This window comes from Delphinapterus leucas, chromosome 19 (genome assembly GCF_059928025.1).
Source record: "Delphinapterus leucas isolate spDelLeu-1000000601 "Yukka" chromosome 19, BTC_Dleu_Yukka2, whole genome shotgun sequence".
Taxonomy (NCBI): domain Eukaryota; kingdom Metazoa; phylum Chordata; class Mammalia; order Artiodactyla; family Monodontidae; genus Delphinapterus; species Delphinapterus leucas.
In genome coordinates, this window is record NC_143147.1 from 28,464,612 (window position 1) to 28,481,152 (window position 16,541).

General features: G+C 76.8%; 16 non-coding genes across 16 annotated transcripts; all 16 read left to right on the forward strand.

The window, feature by feature from the left end:
- Positions 1 to 99: 99 nt before the first annotated feature.
- LOC149745146 (5S ribosomal RNA) lies at positions 100 to 218 on the forward strand. The gene has a single exon (XR_016389694.1). It is a non-coding gene; the product is annotated as a 5S ribosomal RNA (ribosomal RNA).
- Positions 219 to 1,151: 933 nt separating this feature from the next.
- LOC149745147 (5S ribosomal RNA) lies at positions 1,152 to 1,270 on the forward strand. The gene has a single exon (XR_016390085.1). It is a non-coding gene; the product is annotated as a 5S ribosomal RNA (ribosomal RNA).
- Positions 1,271 to 2,204: 934 nt separating this feature from the next.
- On the forward strand, positions 2,205 to 2,324 carry LOC149745148 (5S ribosomal RNA). Its single transcript, XR_016390292.1, has one exon. It is a non-coding gene; the product is annotated as a 5S ribosomal RNA (ribosomal RNA).
- A 933-nt stretch (positions 2,325 to 3,257) lies between these two features.
- LOC149745149 (5S ribosomal RNA) lies at positions 3,258 to 3,377 on the forward strand. Its single transcript, XR_016390420.1, has one exon. It is a non-coding gene; the product is annotated as a 5S ribosomal RNA (ribosomal RNA).
- Positions 3,378 to 4,309: 932 nt separating this feature from the next.
- LOC149745150 (5S ribosomal RNA) lies at positions 4,310 to 4,428 on the forward strand. The gene has a single exon (XR_016390145.1). It is a non-coding gene; the product is annotated as a 5S ribosomal RNA (ribosomal RNA).
- A 931-nt stretch (positions 4,429 to 5,359) lies between these two features.
- Positions 5,360 to 5,478, forward strand: LOC149745151 (5S ribosomal RNA). The gene has a single exon (XR_016390615.1). It is a non-coding gene; the product is annotated as a 5S ribosomal RNA (ribosomal RNA).
- A 935-nt stretch (positions 5,479 to 6,413) lies between these two features.
- LOC149745152 (5S ribosomal RNA) lies at positions 6,414 to 6,532 on the forward strand. Its single transcript, XR_016389959.1, has one exon. It is a non-coding gene; the product is annotated as a 5S ribosomal RNA (ribosomal RNA).
- A 934-nt stretch (positions 6,533 to 7,466) lies between these two features.
- Positions 7,467 to 7,585, forward strand: LOC149745153 (5S ribosomal RNA). Its single transcript, XR_016390616.1, has one exon. It is a non-coding gene; the product is annotated as a 5S ribosomal RNA (ribosomal RNA).
- Positions 7,586 to 8,507: 922 nt separating this feature from the next.
- On the forward strand, positions 8,508 to 8,626 carry LOC149745154 (5S ribosomal RNA). The gene has a single exon (XR_016389992.1). It is a non-coding gene; the product is annotated as a 5S ribosomal RNA (ribosomal RNA).
- Positions 8,627 to 9,559: 933 nt separating this feature from the next.
- On the forward strand, positions 9,560 to 9,678 carry LOC149745155 (5S ribosomal RNA). The gene has a single exon (XR_016390618.1). It is a non-coding gene; the product is annotated as a 5S ribosomal RNA (ribosomal RNA).
- Positions 9,679 to 10,609: 931 nt separating this feature from the next.
- LOC149745156 (5S ribosomal RNA) lies at positions 10,610 to 10,728 on the forward strand. Its single transcript, XR_016390619.1, has one exon. It is a non-coding gene; the product is annotated as a 5S ribosomal RNA (ribosomal RNA).
- Positions 10,729 to 11,662: 934 nt separating this feature from the next.
- On the forward strand, positions 11,663 to 11,781 carry LOC149745157 (5S ribosomal RNA). Its single transcript, XR_016390620.1, has one exon. It is a non-coding gene; the product is annotated as a 5S ribosomal RNA (ribosomal RNA).
- Positions 11,782 to 12,714: 933 nt separating this feature from the next.
- Positions 12,715 to 12,833, forward strand: LOC149745158 (5S ribosomal RNA). Its single transcript, XR_016389994.1, has one exon. It is a non-coding gene; the product is annotated as a 5S ribosomal RNA (ribosomal RNA).
- Positions 12,834 to 13,766: 933 nt separating this feature from the next.
- LOC149745159 (5S ribosomal RNA) lies at positions 13,767 to 13,885 on the forward strand. Its single transcript, XR_016390621.1, has one exon. It is a non-coding gene; the product is annotated as a 5S ribosomal RNA (ribosomal RNA).
- A 931-nt stretch (positions 13,886 to 14,816) lies between these two features.
- On the forward strand, positions 14,817 to 14,935 carry LOC149745160 (5S ribosomal RNA). Its single transcript, XR_016389767.1, has one exon. It is a non-coding gene; the product is annotated as a 5S ribosomal RNA (ribosomal RNA).
- A 933-nt stretch (positions 14,936 to 15,868) lies between these two features.
- Positions 15,869 to 15,987, forward strand: LOC149745161 (5S ribosomal RNA). Its single transcript, XR_016389768.1, has one exon. It is a non-coding gene; the product is annotated as a 5S ribosomal RNA (ribosomal RNA).
- The last annotated feature ends 554 nt before the right edge of the window (positions 15,988 to 16,541 follow it).

The following is a 16,541-nucleotide window of genomic DNA, read 5'->3' on the forward strand; positions in this document are numbered from 1 at the left end:
CGACGGGGTCCTGCCGGGGCGGGCTGACCGCCAGGCTGGCGGTGAGGCGCAAGCGCCAGCGAAAGTGGGCCTCAAGAGGCAGCCCGCCGTCCCCGTCCCGTCTACGGCCATACCACCCTGAACGCGCCCGATCTCGTCTGATCTCGGAAGCTAAGCAGGGTCGGGCCTGGTTAGTACTTGGATGGGAGACCGCCTGTGAATACCGGGTGCTGTAGGCTTTTTGCCTCCCGCTCCGCCTTCTCCTTGAACTCGCCCGCGGGCGCTGGCCGCCGGCTCCGCCCGCGCCGGGGCTCCGCTGCAGGCCCCGCCTCCTCAGGGCCCTCGCACCACGGCGCGCGCGCCAGAGGGGGCGCTCCCCGCCGGCCCGGCCCGCCAGGCGGCCAGAAGGCGGCCCTGGAAGGCAGCCGCACCCCAGACGCCCCCGGGGTGCCTGGCCCGGACCCAGGCTCCGCCGCGGGCCCGGTTGCCGTCCCTTCGGCCAGCGAGCCCCTCGACCTGCACCTGGCCGCCCCCACCGGCGCCCCGCCCCGGGGCCGCCACCTGTGTGCCGGTGGGTGTGTCCCTCCACAGCTCCCTCCGGCAAAAGCCCCGCCCCCCGCCGTGTCGCCGCCGCGGCCGGGTGCGGGAGCGGGATCCAGGGCAGGGGCCGCTTCCCCGGGCCTGCCGGCCGCCAGGGGCGGGTTCCTGAGCTCGGCGGGTGGTGTGCGGGCAAGGGTGGCCTCGCCGGGGCTGAGGGGCCGTGGCGACACGATGGTGGCTCCCAGTGGCTTCGGGCCAGCTGCTGTCGGGCAGGAGGGCCGGCCCGGGCTGCGGCCGGGCGGCGCCTAGCGCCGCGTGGGCGGGCAGGGGCGATGCCCAAGGGACCGCGGGCCCCGGGCCCTGAAGCCTCCGGGGCCACGTCCCTGTGAGCGACGGGCGGGATCTTGGCGGGGCGCCAAGCGCCGAAGTGTTCGCTGGGTCACGCCCGCCCTCGGCTGGGAGGGGGTGGCCAAACCCTCCGCCTCCGCCACCGCCCGGTACCCGAGACCTCCGTTCCCCCTGCCTGGGCGGGCGACGGGGTCCTGCCGGGGCGGGCTGACCGCCAGGCTGGCGGTGAGGCGCAAGCGCCAGCGAAAGTGGGCCTCAAGAGGCAGCCCGCCGTCCCCGCCCCCGTGTACGGCCATACCACCCTGAACGCGCCCGATCTCGTCTGATCTCGGAAGCTAAGCAGGGTCGGGCCTGGTTAGTACTTGGATGGGAGACCGCCTGGGAATACCGGGTGCTGTAGGCTTTTTGCCTCCCGCTCCGCCTTCTCCTTTAACTCGCCCGCGGGCGGTGGCCGCCGGCTCCGCCCGCGCCGGGGCCCCGCTGCAAGCCCCGCCTCCTCAGGCCCCTCCCACCACGGCGCGCGCGCCGGAGGGGGCGCTCCCCGCCGTCCCGGCCCGCCAGGCGGCCAGAAGGCGGCCCTGGAAGGCAGCCGCACCCCAGACGCCCCCGGGGTGCCTGGCCCGGACCCAGGCTCCGCCGCGGGCCCGGTTGCCGTGCCTTCGGCCAGCGAGCCCCTCGACCTGCACCTGGCCGCCCCCACTGGCGCCCCGCCCCGGGGCCGCCACCTGTGTGCCGGTGGGTGTGTCCCTCCACAGCTCCCTCCGGCAAAAGCCCCGCCCCCCGCCGTGTCGCCGCCGCGGCCGGGTGCGGGAGCGGGATCGAGGGCCGGGGCCGCTTCCCCGGGTCTGCCGGCCGCCAGGGGCGGGCTACTGAGCCCGGCGGGTGGTGTTCGGGCAAGGGTGGCCTCGCCGGGGCTGAGGGGCCGTGGCGACACGATGGTTGCTCCCAGTGGCTTCGGGCAAGCTGCTGTCGGGCAGGAGGGCCGGCCCGGGCTGCGGCTGGGCGGCTCCTAGCGCCGCGTGGGCGGGCAGGGGCGATGCCCAAGGGACCGCGTGCCCCGGGCCCTGAAGCCTCCGGGGCCATGTCCCTGTGAGCGACGGGCGGGATCTTGGGCGGGGCGCCAAGCGCCGAAGGGTTCGCTGGGTCACGCCCGCCCTCAGCTGGGAGGGGGTGGCCAAACCCTACGCCTCCGCCACCGCCCGGTACCCGAGACCTCCGTTCCCCCTGCCTGGGCGGGCGACGGGGTCCTGCCGGGGCGGGCTGACCGCCAGGCTGGCGGTGAGGCGCAAGCGCCAGCGAAAGTGGGCCTCAAGAGGCAGCCCGCCGTCCCCGCCCCCGTCTACGGCCATACCACCCTGAACGCGCCCGATCTCGTCTGATCTCGGAAGCTTAAGCAGGGTCGGGCCTGGTTAGTACTTGGATGGGAGACCGCCTGGGAATACCGGGTGCTGTAGGCTTTTTGCCTCCCGCTCCGCCTTCTCCTTTACTCGCCCGCGAGTGGTGGCCGCCGGCTCCGCCCGCGCCGGGGCCCCGCTGCAGGCCCCTCCTCCTCAGGCCCCTCCCACCACGGCGCGAGCGCCGGAGGAGGCGCTCCCCGCCGGCCCGGCCCGCCAGGCGGCCAGAAGGCGGCCCTGGAAGGCAGCCGCACCCCAGACGCCCCCAGGGTGCCTGGCCCGGACCCAGGCTCCGCCGCGGGCCCGGTTGCCGTCCCTTCGGCCAGCGAGCTCCTCGACCTGCACCTGGCCGCCCCCACCGGCGCCCCGCCCCGGGGCCGCCACCTGTGTGCCGGTGGGTGTGTCCCTCCACAGCTCCCTCCGGCAAAAGCCCCGCCCCCCGCCGTGTCGCCGCCACGGCCGGGTGCGGGAGCGGGATCGAGGGCAGGGGCCGCTTCCCCGGGCCTGCCGGCCGCCAGGGGCGGGCTCCTGAGCTCGGCGGGTGGTGTGCGGGCAAGGGTGGCCTCGCCGGGGCTGAGGGGCCGTGGCGACACGATGGTGGCTCCCAGTGGCTTCGGGCCAGCTGCTGTCGGGCAGGAGGGACGGCCCGGGCTGCGGCTGGGCGGCGCCTAGCGCCGCGTGGGCGGGCAGGGGCGATGCCCAAGGGACCGCGGGCCCCGGGCCCTGAAGCCTCCGGGGCCACGTCCCTGTGAGCGACGGGCCGGATCTTGGGCGGGGCGCCAAGCGCCGAAGGGTTCGCTGGGTCACGCCCGCCCTCGGCTGGGAGGGGGTGGCCAAACCCTCCGCCTCCGCCACCGCCCAGTACCCGAGACCTCCGTTCCCCCTGCCTGGGCGGGCGACGGGGTCCAGCCGGGGCGGGCTGACCGCCAGGCTGGCGGTGAGGCGCAAGCGCCAGCGAAAGTGGGCCTCAAGAAGCAGCCCGCCGTCCCCGCCCCCGTCTACGGCCATACCACCCTGAACGCGCCCGATCTCGTCTGATCTCGGAAGCTTAAGCAGGGTCGGGCCTGGTTAGTACTTGGATGGGAGAACGCCTGGGAATACCGGGTGCTGTAGGCTTTTTGCCTCCCGCTCCGCCTTCTCCTTTACTCTCCCGCGGGCGGTGGCCGCCGGCTCCGCCCGCGCCGGGGCCCCGCTGCAGGCCCCTCCTCCTCAGGCCCCTCCCACCACGGCGCGAGCGCCGGAGGGGGCGCTCCCCGCCGGCCCGGGCGGCCAGGCGGCCAGAAGGCGGCCCTGGAAGGCAGCCGCACCCCAGACGCCCCCGGGGTGCCTGGCCCGGACCCAGGCTCCGCCGCGGGCCCGGTTGCCGTCCCTTCGGCCAGCGAGCCCCTCGACCTGCACCTGGCCGCCCCCACCGGCGCCCCGCCCCGGGGCCGCCACCTGTGTGCCGGTGGGTGTGTCCCTCCACAGCTCCCTCCGGCAAAAGCCCCGCCCCCTGCCGTGTCGCCGCCGCGGCCGGGTGCGGGAGCGGGATCGAGGGCAGGGGCCGCTTCCCCGGGCCTGCCGGCCGCCAGGGGCGGGCTCCTGAGCTCGGCGGGTGGTGTGCGGGCAAGGGTGGCCTCGTCGGGGCTGAGGGGCCGTGGCGACACGATGGTGGCTCCCAGTGGCTTCGGGCCAGCTGCTGTCGGGCAGGAGGGCCGGCCCGGGCTGCGGCTGGGCGGCGCCTAGCGCCGCATGGGCGGGCAGTGGCGATGCCCAAGGGACCGCGGGCCCCGGGCCCTGAAGCCTCCGGGGCCACGTCCCTGTGAGCGACGGGCCGGATCTTGGGCGGGGCGCCAAGCGCCGAAGGGTTCGCTGGGTCACGCCCGCCCTCGGCTGGGAGGGGGTGGCCAAACCCTCCGCCTCCGCCACCGCCCGGTACCCGAGACCTCCGTTCCCCCTGCCTGGGCGGGCGACGGGGTCCTGCCGGGGCGGGCTGACCGCCAGGCTGGCGGTGAGGCGCAAGCGCCAGGGAAAGTGGGCCTCAAGAGGCAGCCCGCCGTCCCCGTCCCGTCTACGGCCATACCACCCTGAACGCGCCCGATCTCGTCTGATCTCGGAAGCTAAGCAGGGTCGGGCCTGGTTAGTACTTGGATGGGAAACCGCCTGGGAATACCGGGTGCTGTAGGGTTTTTGCCTCCCGCTCCGCCTTCTCCTTTAACTCGCCCGCGGGCGGTGGCCGCCGGCTCCTCCCGCGCCGGGGCCCCGCTGCAGGCCCCGCCTCCTCAGGCCCCTCCCACCACGGCGCGCGCGCCGGAGGGGGCGCTCCCCGCCGGCCCGGCCCGCCAGGCGGCCAGAAGGCGGCCCTGGAAGGCAGCCGCACCCCAGACGCCCCCGGGGTGCCTGGCCCGGACCCAGGCTCCGCCGCGGGCCCGGTTGCCGTCCCTTCGGCCAGCGAGCCCCTCGACCTGCACCTGGCCGCCCCCACCGGCGCCCCGCCCCGGGGCCGCCACCTGTGTGCCGGTGGGTGTGTCCCTCCACAGCTCCCTCCGGCAAAAGCCCCGCCCCCGCCGTGTCGCCGCCGCTGCCGGGTGCGGGAGCGGGATCGAGGGCAGGGGCCGGTTCCCCGGGCCTGCCGGCCGCCAGGGGCGGGCTCCTGAGCTCGGCGGGTGGTGTGCGGGCAAGGGTGGCCTCGCCGGGGCTGAGGGGCCGTTGCGATACGATGGTGGCTCCCAGTGGCTTCGGGCCAGCTGCTGTCGGGCAGGAGGGCCGGCCCGGGCTGCGGCTGGGCGGCGCCTAGCGCCGCGTGGGCGGGCAGGGGCGATGCCCAAGGGACCGCGGGCCCCGGGCACTGAAGCCTCCGGGGCCACGTCCCTGTGAGCGACGGGCGGGATCTTGGCGGGGCGCCAAGCGCCGAAGGGTTCGCTGGGTCACGCCGCCCTCGGCTGGGAGGGGGTGGCCAAACCCTCCGCCTCCGCCACCGCCCGGTACCCGAGACCTCCGTTCCCCCTGCCTGGGCGGGCGACGGGGTCCTGCCGGGGCGGGCTGACCGCCAGGCTGGCGGTGAGGCGCAAGCGCCAGCGAAAGTGGGCCTCAAGAGACAGCCCGCCGTCCCCGCCCCCGTCTACGGCCATACCACCCTGAACGCGCCCGATCTCGTCTGATCTCGGAAGCTAAGCAGGGTCGGGCCTGGTTAGTACTTGGATGGGAGACCGCCTGGGAATACCGGGTGCTGTAGGCTTTTTGCCTCCCGCTCCGCCTTCTCCTTTAACTCGCCCGCGGGCGGTGGCCGCCGGCTCCGCCCGCGCCGGGGCCCCGCTGCAGGCCCCGCCTCCTCAGGCCCCTCCCACCACGGCGCGCGCGCCGGAGGGGGCGCTCCCCGCCGGCCCGGCCCGCCAGGCGGCCAGAAGGCGGCCCTGGAAGGCAGCCGCACCCCAGACGCCCCCGGGGTGCCTGGCCCGGACCCAGGCTCCGCCGCGGGCCCGGTTGCCGTCCCTTCGGCCAGCGAGCCCCTCGACCTGCACCTGGCCGCCCCCACCGGCGCCCCGCCCCGGGGCCGCCACCTTTGTGCCGGTGGGTGTGTCCCTCCACAGCTCCCTCCGGCAAAAGCCCCGCCCCCCGCCGTGTCGCCGCCGCGGCCGGGTGCGGGAGCGGGATCCAGGGCAGGGGCCGCTTCCCAGGGGCCTGCCGGCCGCCAGGGGCGGGCTCCTGAGCTCGGCGGGTGGTGTGCGGGCAAGGGTGGCCTCGCCGGGGCTGAGGGGCCGTGGCGACACGATGGTGGCTCCCAGTGGCTTCGGGCCAGCTGCTGTCGGGCAGGAGGGCCGGACCGGGCTGCGGATGGGCGGCGCCTAGCGCCGCGTGGGCGGGCAGGGGCGATGCCCAAGGGACCGCGGGCCCCGGGCCCTGAAGCCTCCGGGGCCACGTCCCTGTGAGCGACGGGCCGGATCTTGGGCGGGGCGCCAAGCGCCGAAGGGTTCGCTGGGTCACGCCCGCCCTCGGCTGGGAGGGGGTGGCCAAACCCTCCGCCTCCGCCACCGCCCGGTACCCGAGACCTCCGTTCCCCCTGCCTGGGCGGGCGACGGGGTCCTGCCGGGGCGGGCTGACCGCCAGGCTGGCGGTGAGGCGCAAGCGCCAGCGAAAGTGGGCCTCAAGAGGCAGCCCGCCGTCCCCGCCCCTGTCTACGGCCATACTACCCTGAACGCGCCCGATCTCGTCTGATCTCGGAAGCTAAGCAGGGTCGGGCCTGGTTAGTACTTGGATGGGAGACCGCCTGGGAATACCGGGTGCTGTAGGCATTTTGCCTCCCGCTCCGCCTTCTCCTTTAACTCGCCCGCGGGCGGTGGCCGCCGGCTCCGCCCGCGCCGGGGCCCCGCTGCAGGCCCCGCCTCCTCAGGCCCCTCCCACCACGGCGCGCGCGCCGGAGGGGGCGCTCCCCGCCGGCCCGGCCCGCCAGGCGGCCAGAAGGCGGCCCTGGAAGGCAGCCGCACCCCAGACGCCCCCGGGGTGCCTGGCCCGGACCCAGGCTCCGCCGCGGGCCCGGTTGCCGTCCCTTCGGCCAGCGAGCCCGTCGACCTGCACCTGGCCGCCCCCACCGGCGCCCCGCCACGGGGCCGCCACCTGTTTGCCGGTGGGTGTGTCCCTCCACAGCTCCCTCCGGCAAAAGCCCCGCCCCCCGCCGTGTCGCCGCCGCTGCCGGGTGCGGGAGCGGGATCGAGGGCAGGGGCCGCTTCCCCGGGCCTGCCGGCCGCCAGGGGCGGGCTCCTGATCTCGGCGGGTGGTGTGCGGGCAAGGGTGGCCTCGCCGGGGCTGAGGGGCCGTGGCGACACGATGGTGGCTCCCAGTGGCTTCGGGCCAGCTGCTGTCGGGCAGGAGGGCCGGCCCGGGTTGCGGCTGGGCGGCGCCTAGCGCAGCGTGGGCGGGCCGGGGCGATGCCCAAGGGACCGCGGGCCCCGGGCCCTGAAGCCTCCGGGGCCACGTCCATGTGAGCGACGGGCCGGATCTTGGGCGGGGCGCCAAGCGCGGAAGGGTTCGCTGGGTCACGCCCGCCCTCGGCTGGGAGGGGGTGGCCAAACCCTCCGCCTCCGCCACCGCCCGGTACCCGAGACCTCCGTTCCCCCTGCCTGGGCGGGCGACGGGGTCCTGCCGGGGCGGGCTGACCGCCAGGCTGGCGGTGAGGCGCAAGCGCCAGCGAAAGTGGGCCTCAAGAGGCAGCCCGCCGTCCCCGCCCCCGTCTACGGCCATACCACCCTGAACGCGCCCGATCTCGTCTGATCTCGGAAGCTAAGCAGGGTCGGGCCTGGTTAGTACTTGGATGGGAGACCGCCTGGGAATACCGGGTGCTGTAGGCTTTTTGCCTCCCGCTCCGCCTTCTCCTTTAACTCGCCCGCGGGCGGTGGCCGCCGGCTCGGCCCGCGCCGGGGCCCCGCTGCAGGCCCCGCCTCCTCAGGCCCCTCCCACCACGGCGCGCGCGCCGGAGGGGGCGCTCCCCGCCGGCCCAGCCAGAAGGCGGCCCTGGAAGGCAGCCGCACCCCAGACGCCCCCGGGGTGCCTGGCCCGGACCCAGGCTCCGCCGCGGGCCCGGTTGCCGTCCCTTCGGCCAGCGAGCCCCTCGACCTGCACCTGGCCGCCCCCACCGGCGCCCCGCCCCGGGGCCGCCACCTGTGTGCCGGTGGGTGTGTCCCTCCACAGCTCCCTCCGGCAAAAGCCCCGCCCCCCGCCGTGTCGCCGCCGCGGCCGGGTGCGGGAGCGGGATCGAGGGCAGGGGCCGCTTCCCCGGGCCTGCCGGCCGCCAGGGGCGGGCTCCTGAGCTCGGCGGGTGGTGTGCGGGCAAGGGTGGCCTCGCCGGGGCTGAGGGGCCGTGGCGACACGATGGTGGCTCCCAGTGGCTTCGGGCCAGCTGCTGTCGGGCAGGAGGGCCGGCCCGGGCTGCGGATGGGCGGCGCCTAGCGCCGCGTGGGCGGGCAGGGGCGATGCCCAAGGGACCGCGGGCCCCGGGCCCTGAAGCCTCCGGGGCCACGTCCCTGTGAGCGACGGGCCGGATCTTGGGCGGGGCGCCAAGCGCCGAAGGGTTCGCTGGGTCACGCCCGCCCTCGGCTGGGAGGGGGTGGCCAAACCCTCCGCCTCCGCCACCGCCCGGTACCCGAGACCTCCGTTCCCCCTGCCTGGGCGGGCGACGGGGTCCTGCCGGGGCGGGCTGACCGCCAGGCTGGCGGTGAGGCGCAAGCGCCAGCGAAAGTGGGCCTCAAGAGGCAGCCCGCCGTCCCCGCCCCCGTCTACGGCCATACCACCCTGAACGCGCCCGATCTCGTCTGATCTCGGAAGCTAAGCAGGGTCGGGCCTGGTTAGTACTTGGATGGGAGACCGCCTGGGAATACCGGGTGCTGTAGGGTTTTTGCCTCCCGCTCCGCCTTCTCCTTTAACTCGCCCGCTGGCGGTGGCCGCCGGCTCCGCCCGCGCCCGGGTCCCGCTGCAGGCCCCGCCTCCTCAGGCCCCTCCCACCACGGCGCGCGCGCCGGAGGGGGCGCTCCCCGCCAGCCCGGCCCGCCAGGCGGCCAGAAGGCGGCCCTGGAAGGCAGCCGCACCCCAGACGCCCCCGGGGTGCCTGGCCCAGACCCAGGCTCCGCCGCGGGCCCGATTGCCGTGCCTTCCGCCAGCGAGCCCCTCGACCTGCACCTGGCCGCCACCACCGGCGACCCGCCCCGGGGCCGCCACCTGTGTGCCGGTGGGTGTGTCCCTCCACAGCTCCCTCCGGCAAAAGCCCCGCCCCCCGCCGTGTCGCCGCCGCGGCCGGGTGCGGGAGCGGGATCGAGGGCAGGGGCCGCTTCCCCTGGCCTGCCGTCCGCCAGGGGCGGGCTACTGAGCCCGGCGGGTGGTGTGCGGGCAAGGGTGGCCTCGCCGGGGCTGAGGGGCCGTGGCGACACGATGGTGGCTCCCAGTGGCTTCGGGCCAGCTGCTGTCGGGCAGGAGGGCCGGCCCGGGCTGCGGCCGGGCGGCGCCTAGCGCCGCGTGGGCGGACAGGGGCGATGCCCAAGGGACCGCGGGCCCCGGGCCCTGAAGCCTCCGGGGCCACGTCCCTGTGAGCGACGGGCCGGATCTTGGGCGGGGCGCCAAGCGCCGAAGGGTTCGCTGGGTCACGCCCGCCCTCCGCTGGGAGGGGGTGGCCAAACCCTCCGCCTCCGCCACCGCCCGGTACCCGAGACCTCCGTTCCCCCTGCCTGGGCGGGCGACGGGGTCCTGCCGGGGCGGGCTGACCGCCAGGCTGGCGGTGAGGCGCAAGCGCCAGCGAAAGTGGGCCTCAAGAGGCAGCCCGCCGTCCCCGTCCCGTCTACGGCCATACCACCCTGAACGCGCCCGATCTCGTCTGATCTCGGAAGCTAAGCAGGGTCGGGCCTGGTTAGTACTTGGATGGGAGACCGCCTGGGAATACCGGGTGCTGTAGGCTTTTTGCCTCCCGCTCCGCCTTCTCCTTGAACTCGCCCGCGGGCGGTGGCCGCCGGCTCCGCCCGCGCCGGGGCTCCGCTGCAGGCCCCGCCTCCTCAGGCCCCTCGCACCACGGCGCGCGCGCCGGAGGGGGCGCTCCCCGCCGGTCCGGCCCGCCAGGCGGCCAGAAGGCGGCCCTGGAAGGCAGCCGCACCCCAGATGCCCCCGGGGTGCCTGGCCCGGACCCAGGCTCCGCCGCGGGCCCGGTTGCCGTGCCTTCGGCCAGCGAGCCCGTCGACCTGCACCTGGCCGCCCCCACCGGCGCCCCGCCCCGGGGCCGCCACCTGTGTGCCGGTGGGTGTGTCCCTCCACAGCTCCCTCCGGCAAAAGCCCCGCCCCCGCCGTGTCGCCGCCGCGGCCGGGTGCGGGAGCGGGATCCAGAGCAGGGGCCGCTTCCCCGGGCCTGCCGGCCCCAGGGGCGGGCTCCTGAGCTCGGCGGGTGGTGTGCGGGCAAGGGTGGCCTCGCCGGGGCTGAGGGGCCGTGGCGACACGATGGTGGCTCCCAGTGGCTTCGGGCCAGCTGCTGTCGGGCAGGAGGGCCGGCCCGGGCTGCGGCCGGGCGGCGCCTAGCGCCGCGTGAGCGGGCAGGGGCGATGCCCAAGGGACCGCGGGCCCCGGGCCCTGAAGCCTCCGGGGCCACGTCCCTGTGAGCGACGGGCGGGATCTTGGCGGGGCGCCAAGCGCCGAAGTGTTCGCTGGGTCACGCCCGCCCTCGGCTGGGAGGGGGTGGCCAAACCCTCCGCCTCCGCCACCGCCCGGTACCCGAGACCTCCGTTCCCCCTTCCTGGGCGGGCGACGGGGTCCTGCCGGGGCGGGCTGACCGCCAGGCTGGCGGTGAGGCGCAAGCGCCAGCGAAAGTGGGCCTCAAGAGGCAGCCCGCCGTCCCCGCCCCCGTCTACGGCCATACCACCCTGAACGCGCCCGATCTCGTCTGATCTCGGAAGCTAAGCAGGGTCGGGCCTGGTTAGTACTTGGATGGGAGACCGCCTGGGAATACCGGGTGCTGTAGGCTTTTTGCCTCCCGCTCCGCCTTCTCCTTTAACTCGCCCGCGGGCGGTGGCCGCCGGCTCCGCCGGCGCCGGGGCCCCGCTGCAGGCCCCGCCTCCTCAGGCCTCTCCCACCACGGCGCGCGCGCCGGAGGGGGCGCTCCCCGCCGGCCCGGCCCGCCAGGCGGCCAGAAGGCGGCCCTGGAAGGCAGCCGCACCCCAGACGCCCCCGGGGTGCCTGGCCCGGACCCAGGCTCCGCCGCGGGCCCGGTTGCCGTCCCTTCGGCCAGCGAGCCCCTCGACCTGCACCTGGCCGCCCCCACCGGCGCCCCGCCCCGGGGCCGCCACCTGTGTGCCGGTGGGTGTGTCCCTCCACAGCTCCCTCCGGCAAAAGCCCCGCCCCCCGCCGTGTCGCCGCCGCGGCCGGGTGCGGGAGCGGGATCGAGGGCAGGGGCCGCTTCCCCGGGCCTGCCAGCCGCCAGGGGCGGGCTCCTGAGCTCGGCGGGTGGTGTGCGGGCAAGGGTGGCCTCGCCGGGGCTGAGGGGCCGTGGCGACACGATGGTGGCTCCCAGTGGCTTCGGGCCAGCTGCTGTCGGGCAGGAGGGCCGGCCCGGGCTGCGGCCGGGAGGCGCCTAGCGCCGCGTGGGCGGACAGGGGCGATGCCCAAGGGACCGCGGGCCCCGGGCCCTGAAGCCTCCGGGGCCACGTCCCTGTGAGCGACGGGCCGGATCTTGGGCGGGGCGCCAAGCGCCGAAGGGTTCGCTGGGTCACGCCCGCCCTCGGCTGGGAGGGGGTGGCCAAACCCTCCGCCTCCGCCACCGCCTGGTACCCGAGACCTCCGCTCCCCCTGCCTGGGCGGGCGACGGGGTCCCGCCGGGGCGGGCTGACCGCCAGGCTGGCGGTGAGGCGCAAGCGACAGCGAAAGTGGGCCTCAGGAGGCAGCCCGCCGTCCCCGCCCCCGTCTACGGCCATACCACCCTGAACGCGCCCGATCTCGTCTGATCTCGGAAGCTAAGCAGGGTCGGGCCTGGTTAGTACTTGGATGGGAGACCGCCTGGGAATACCGGGTGCTGTAGGCTTTTTGCCTCCCGCTCCGCCTTCTCCTTTAACTCGCCCGCGGGCGGTGGCCGCCGGCTCCGCCCGCGCCGGGGCCCCGCTGCAGGCCCCGCCTCCTCAGGCCCCTCCCACCACGGCACGCGCGCCGGAGGGGGCGCTCCCCGCCGGCCCGGCCCGCCAGGCGGCCAGAAGGCGGCCCTGGAAGGCAGCCGCACCCCAGACGCCCCCGGGGTGCCTGGCCCGGACCCAGGCTCCGCCGCGGGCCCGGTTGCCGTCCCTTCGGCCAGCGAGCCCGTCGACCTGCACCTGGCCGCCCCCACCGGCGCCCCGCCCCGGGGCCGCCACCTGTGTGCCGGTGGCTGTGTCCCTCCACAGCTCCCTCCGGCAAAAGCCCCGCCCCCCGCCGTGTCGCCGCCGCTGCCGGGTGCGGGAGCGGGATCGAGGGCAGGGGCCGCTTCCCCGGGCCTGCCGGCCGCCAGGGGCGGGCTCCTGAGCTCGGCGGGTGGTGTGCGGGCAAGGGTGGCCTCGCCGGGGCTGAGGGGCCGTGGCGACACGATGGTGGCTCCCAGTGGCTTCGGGCCAGCTGCTGTCGGGCAGGAGGGCCGGCCCGGGTTGCGGCTGGGCGGCGCCTAGCGCCGCGTGGGCGGGCAGGGGCGATGCCCAAGGGACCGCGGGCCCCGGGCATTGAAGCCTCCGGGGCCACGTCCCTGTGAGCGACGGGCGGGATCTTGGCGGGGCGCCAAGCGCCGAAGGGTTCGCTGGGTCACGCCCGCCCTCGGCTGGGAGGGGGTGGCCAAACCCTCCGCCTCCGCCACCGCCCGGTACCCGAGACCTCCGTTCCCCCTGCCTGGGCGGGCGACGGGGTCCTGCCGGGGCGGGCTGACCGCCAGGCTGGCGGTGAGGCGCAAGCGCCAGCGAAAGTGGGCCTCAAGAGGCAGCCCGCCGTCCCCGCCCCCGTCTACGGCCATACCACCCTGAACGCGCCCGATCTCGTCTGATCTCGGAAGCTAAGCAGGGTCGGGCCTGGTTAGTACTTGGATGGGAGACCGCCTGGGAATACCGGGTGCTGTAGGGTTTTTGCCTCCCGCTCCGCCTTCTCCTTTAACTCGCCCGCGGGCGGTGGCCGCCGGCTCCGCCCGCGCCCGGGTCCCGCTGCAGGCCCCGCCTCCTCAGGCCCCTCCCACCACGGCGCGCGCGCCGGAGGGGGCGCTCCCCGCCAGCCCGGCCCGCCAGGCGGCCAGAAGGCGGCCCTGGAAGGCAGCCGCACCCCAGACGCCCCCGGGGTGCCTGGCCCAGACCCAGGCTCCGCCGCGGGCCCGATTGCCGTGCCTTCCGCCAGCGAGCCCCTCGACCTGCACCTGGCCGCCACCACCGGCGACCCGCCCCGGGGCCGCCACCTGTGTGCCGGTGGGTGTGTCCCTCCACAGCTCCCTCCGGCAAAAGCCCCGCCCCCCGCCGTGTCGCCGCCGCGGCCGGGTGCGGGAGCGGGATCGAGGGCAGGGGCCGCTTCCCCTGGCCTGCCGTCCGCCAGGGGCGGGCTACTGAGCCCGGCGGGTGGTGTGCGGGCAAGGGTGGCCTCGCCGGGGCTGAGGGGCCGTGGCGACACGATGGTGGCTCCCAGTGGCTTCGGGCCAGCTGCTGTCGGGCAGGAGGGCCGGCCCGGGCTGCGGCCGGGCGGCGCCTAGCGCCGCGTGGGCGGACAGGGGCGATGCCCAAGGGACCGCGGGCCCCGGGCCCTGAAGCCTCCGGGGCCACGTCCCTGTGAGCGACGGGCCGGATCTTGGGCGGGGCGCCAAGCGCCGAAGGGTTCGCTGGGTCACGCCCGCCCTCGGCTGGGAGGGGGTGGCCAAACCCTCCGCCTCCGCCACCGCCCGGTACCCGAGACCTCCGTTCCCCCTGCCTGGGCGGGCGACGGGGTCCTGCCGGGGCGGGCTGACCGCCAGGCTGGCGGTGAGGCGCAAGCGCCAGCGAAAGTGGGCCTCAAGAGGCAGCCCGCCGTCCCCGTCCCGTCTACGGCCATACCACCCTGAACGCGCCCGATCTCGTCTGATCTCGGAAGCTAAGCAGGGTCGGGCCTGGTTAGTACTTGGATGGGAGACCGCCTGGGAATACCGGGTGCTGTAGGCTTTTTGCCTCCCGCTCCGCCTTCTCCTTGAACTCGCCCGCGGGCGGTGGCCGCCGGCTCCGCCCGCGCCGGGGCTCCGCTGCAGGCCCCGCCTCCTCAGGCCCCTCGCACCACGGCGCGCGCGCCGGAGGGGGCGCTCCCCGCCGGTCCGGCCCGCCAGGCGGCCAGAAGGCGGCCCTGGAAGGCAGCCGCACCCCAGATGCCCCCGGGGTGCCTGGCCCGGACCCAGGCTCCGCTGCGGGCCCGGTTGCCGTGCCTTCGGCCAGCGAGCCCGTCGACCTGCACCTGGCCGCCCCCACCGGCGCCCCGCCCCGGGGCCGCCACCTGTGTGCCGGTGGGTGTGTCCCTCCACAGCTCCCTCCGGCAAAAGCCCCGCCCCCGCCGTGTCGCCGCCGCGGCCCGGTGCGGGAGCGGGATCGAGAGCAGGGGCCGCTTCCCCGGGCCTGCCGGCCCCAGGGGCGGGCTCCTGAGCTCGGCGGGTGGTGTGCGGGCAAGGGTGGCCTCGCCGGGGCTGAGGGGCCGTGGCGACACGATGGTGGCTCCCAGTGGCTTCGGGCCAGCTGCTGTCGGGCAGGAGGGCCGGCCCGGGCTGCGGCCGGGCGGCGCCTAGCGCCGCGTGAGCGGGCAGGGGCGATGCCCAAGGGACCGCGGGCCCCGGGCCCTGAAGCCTCCGGGGCCACGTCCCTGTGAGCGACGGGCGGGATCTTGGCGGGGCGCCAAGCGCCGAAGTGTTCGCTGGGTCACGCCCGCCCTCGGCTGGGAGGGGGTGGCCAAACCCTCCGCCTCCGCCACCGCCCGGTACCCGAGACCTCCGTTCCCCCTGCCTGGGCGGGCGACGGGGTCCTGCCGGGGTGGGCTGACCGCCAGGCTGGCGGTGAGGCGCAAGCGCCAGCGAAAGTGGGCCTCAAGAGGCAGCCCGCCGTCCCCGCCCCCGTCTACGGCCATACTACCCTGAACGCGCCCGATCTCGTCTGATCTCGGAAGCTAAGCAGGGTCGGGCCTGGTTAGTACTTGGATGGGAGACCGCCTGGGAATACCGGGTGCTGTAGGCTTTTTGCCTCCCGCTCCGCCTTCTCCTTTAACTCGCCCGCGGGCGGTGGCCGCCGGCTCCGCCGGCGCCGGGGCCCCGCTGCAGGCCCCGCCTCCTCAGGCCCCTCCCACCACGGCGCGCGCGCCGGAGGGGGCGCTCCCCGCCGGCCCGGCCCGCCAGGCGGCCAGAAGGCGGCCCTGGAAGGCAGCCGCACCCCAGACGCCCCCGGGGTGCCTGGCCCGGACCCAGGCTCCGCCGCGGGCCCGGTTGCCGTCCCTTCGGCCAGCGAGCCCCTCGACCTGCACCTGGCCGCCCCCACCGGCGCCCCGCCCCGGGGCCGCCACCTGTGTGCCGGTGGGTGTGTCCCTCCACAGCTCCCTCCGGCAAAAGCCCCGCCCCCCGCCGTGTCGCCGCCGCGGCCGGGTGCGGGAGCGGGATCGAGGGCAGGGGCTGCTTCCCCGGGCCTGCCGGCCGCCAGGGGCGGGCTCCTGAGCCCGGCAGGTGGTGTGCGGGCAAGGGTGGCCTCGCCGGGGCTGAGGGGCCGTGGCGACACGATGGTGGCTCCCAGTGGCTTCGGGCCAGCTGCTGTCGGGCAGGAGGGCCGGCCCGGGTTGCGGCTGGGCGGCGCCTAGCGCCGCGTGGGCGGGCAGGGGCGATGCCCAAGGGACCGCGGGCCCCGGGCACTGAAGCCTCCGGGGCCACGTCCCTATGAGCGACGGGCGGGATCTTGGCGGGGCGCCAAGCGCCGAAGGGTTCGCTGGGTCACGCCCGCCCTCGGCTGGGAGGGGGTGGCCAAACCCTCCGCCTCCGCCACCGCCCGGTACCCGAGACCTCCGTTCCCCCTGCCTGGGCGGGCGACGGGGTCCTGCCGGGGCGGGCTGACCGCCAGGCTGGCGGTGAGGCGCAAGCGCCAGCGAAAGTGGGCCTCAAGAGGCAGCCCGCCGTCCCCGCCCCCGTCTACGGCCATACTACCCTGAACGCGCCCGATCTCGTCTGATCTCGGAAGCTAAGCAGGGTCGGGCCTGGTTAGTACTTGGATGGGAGACCGCCTGGGAATACCGGGTGCTGTAGGCTTTTTGCCTCCCGCTCCGCCTTCTCCTTTAACTCGCCCGCGGGCGGTGGCCGCCGGCTCCGCCCGCGCCGGGGCCCCGCTGCAGGCCCCGCCTCCTCAGGCCCCTCCCACCACGGCACGCGCGCCGGAGGGGGCGCTCCCCGCCGGCCCGGCCCGCCAGGCGGCCAGAAGGCGGCCCTGGAAGGCAGCCGCACCCCAGACGCCCCCGGGGTGCCTGGCCCGGACCCAGGCTCCGCCGCGGGCCCGGTTGCCGTCCCTTCGGCCAGCGAGCCCGTCGACCTGCACCTGGCCGCCCCCACCGGCGCCCCGCCCCGGGGCCGCCACCTGTGTGCCGGTGGCTGTGTCCCTCCCCAGCTCCCTCCAGCAAAAGCCCCGCCCCCCGCCGTGTCGCCGCCGCTGCCAGGTGCGGGAGCGGGATCGAGGGCAGGGGCCGCTTCCCCGGGCCTGCCGGCCGCCAGGGGCGGGCTCCTGAGCTCGGCGGGTGGTGTGCGGGCAAGGGTGGCCTCGCCGGGGCTGAGGGGCCGTGGCGACACGATGGTGGCTCCCAGTGGCTTCG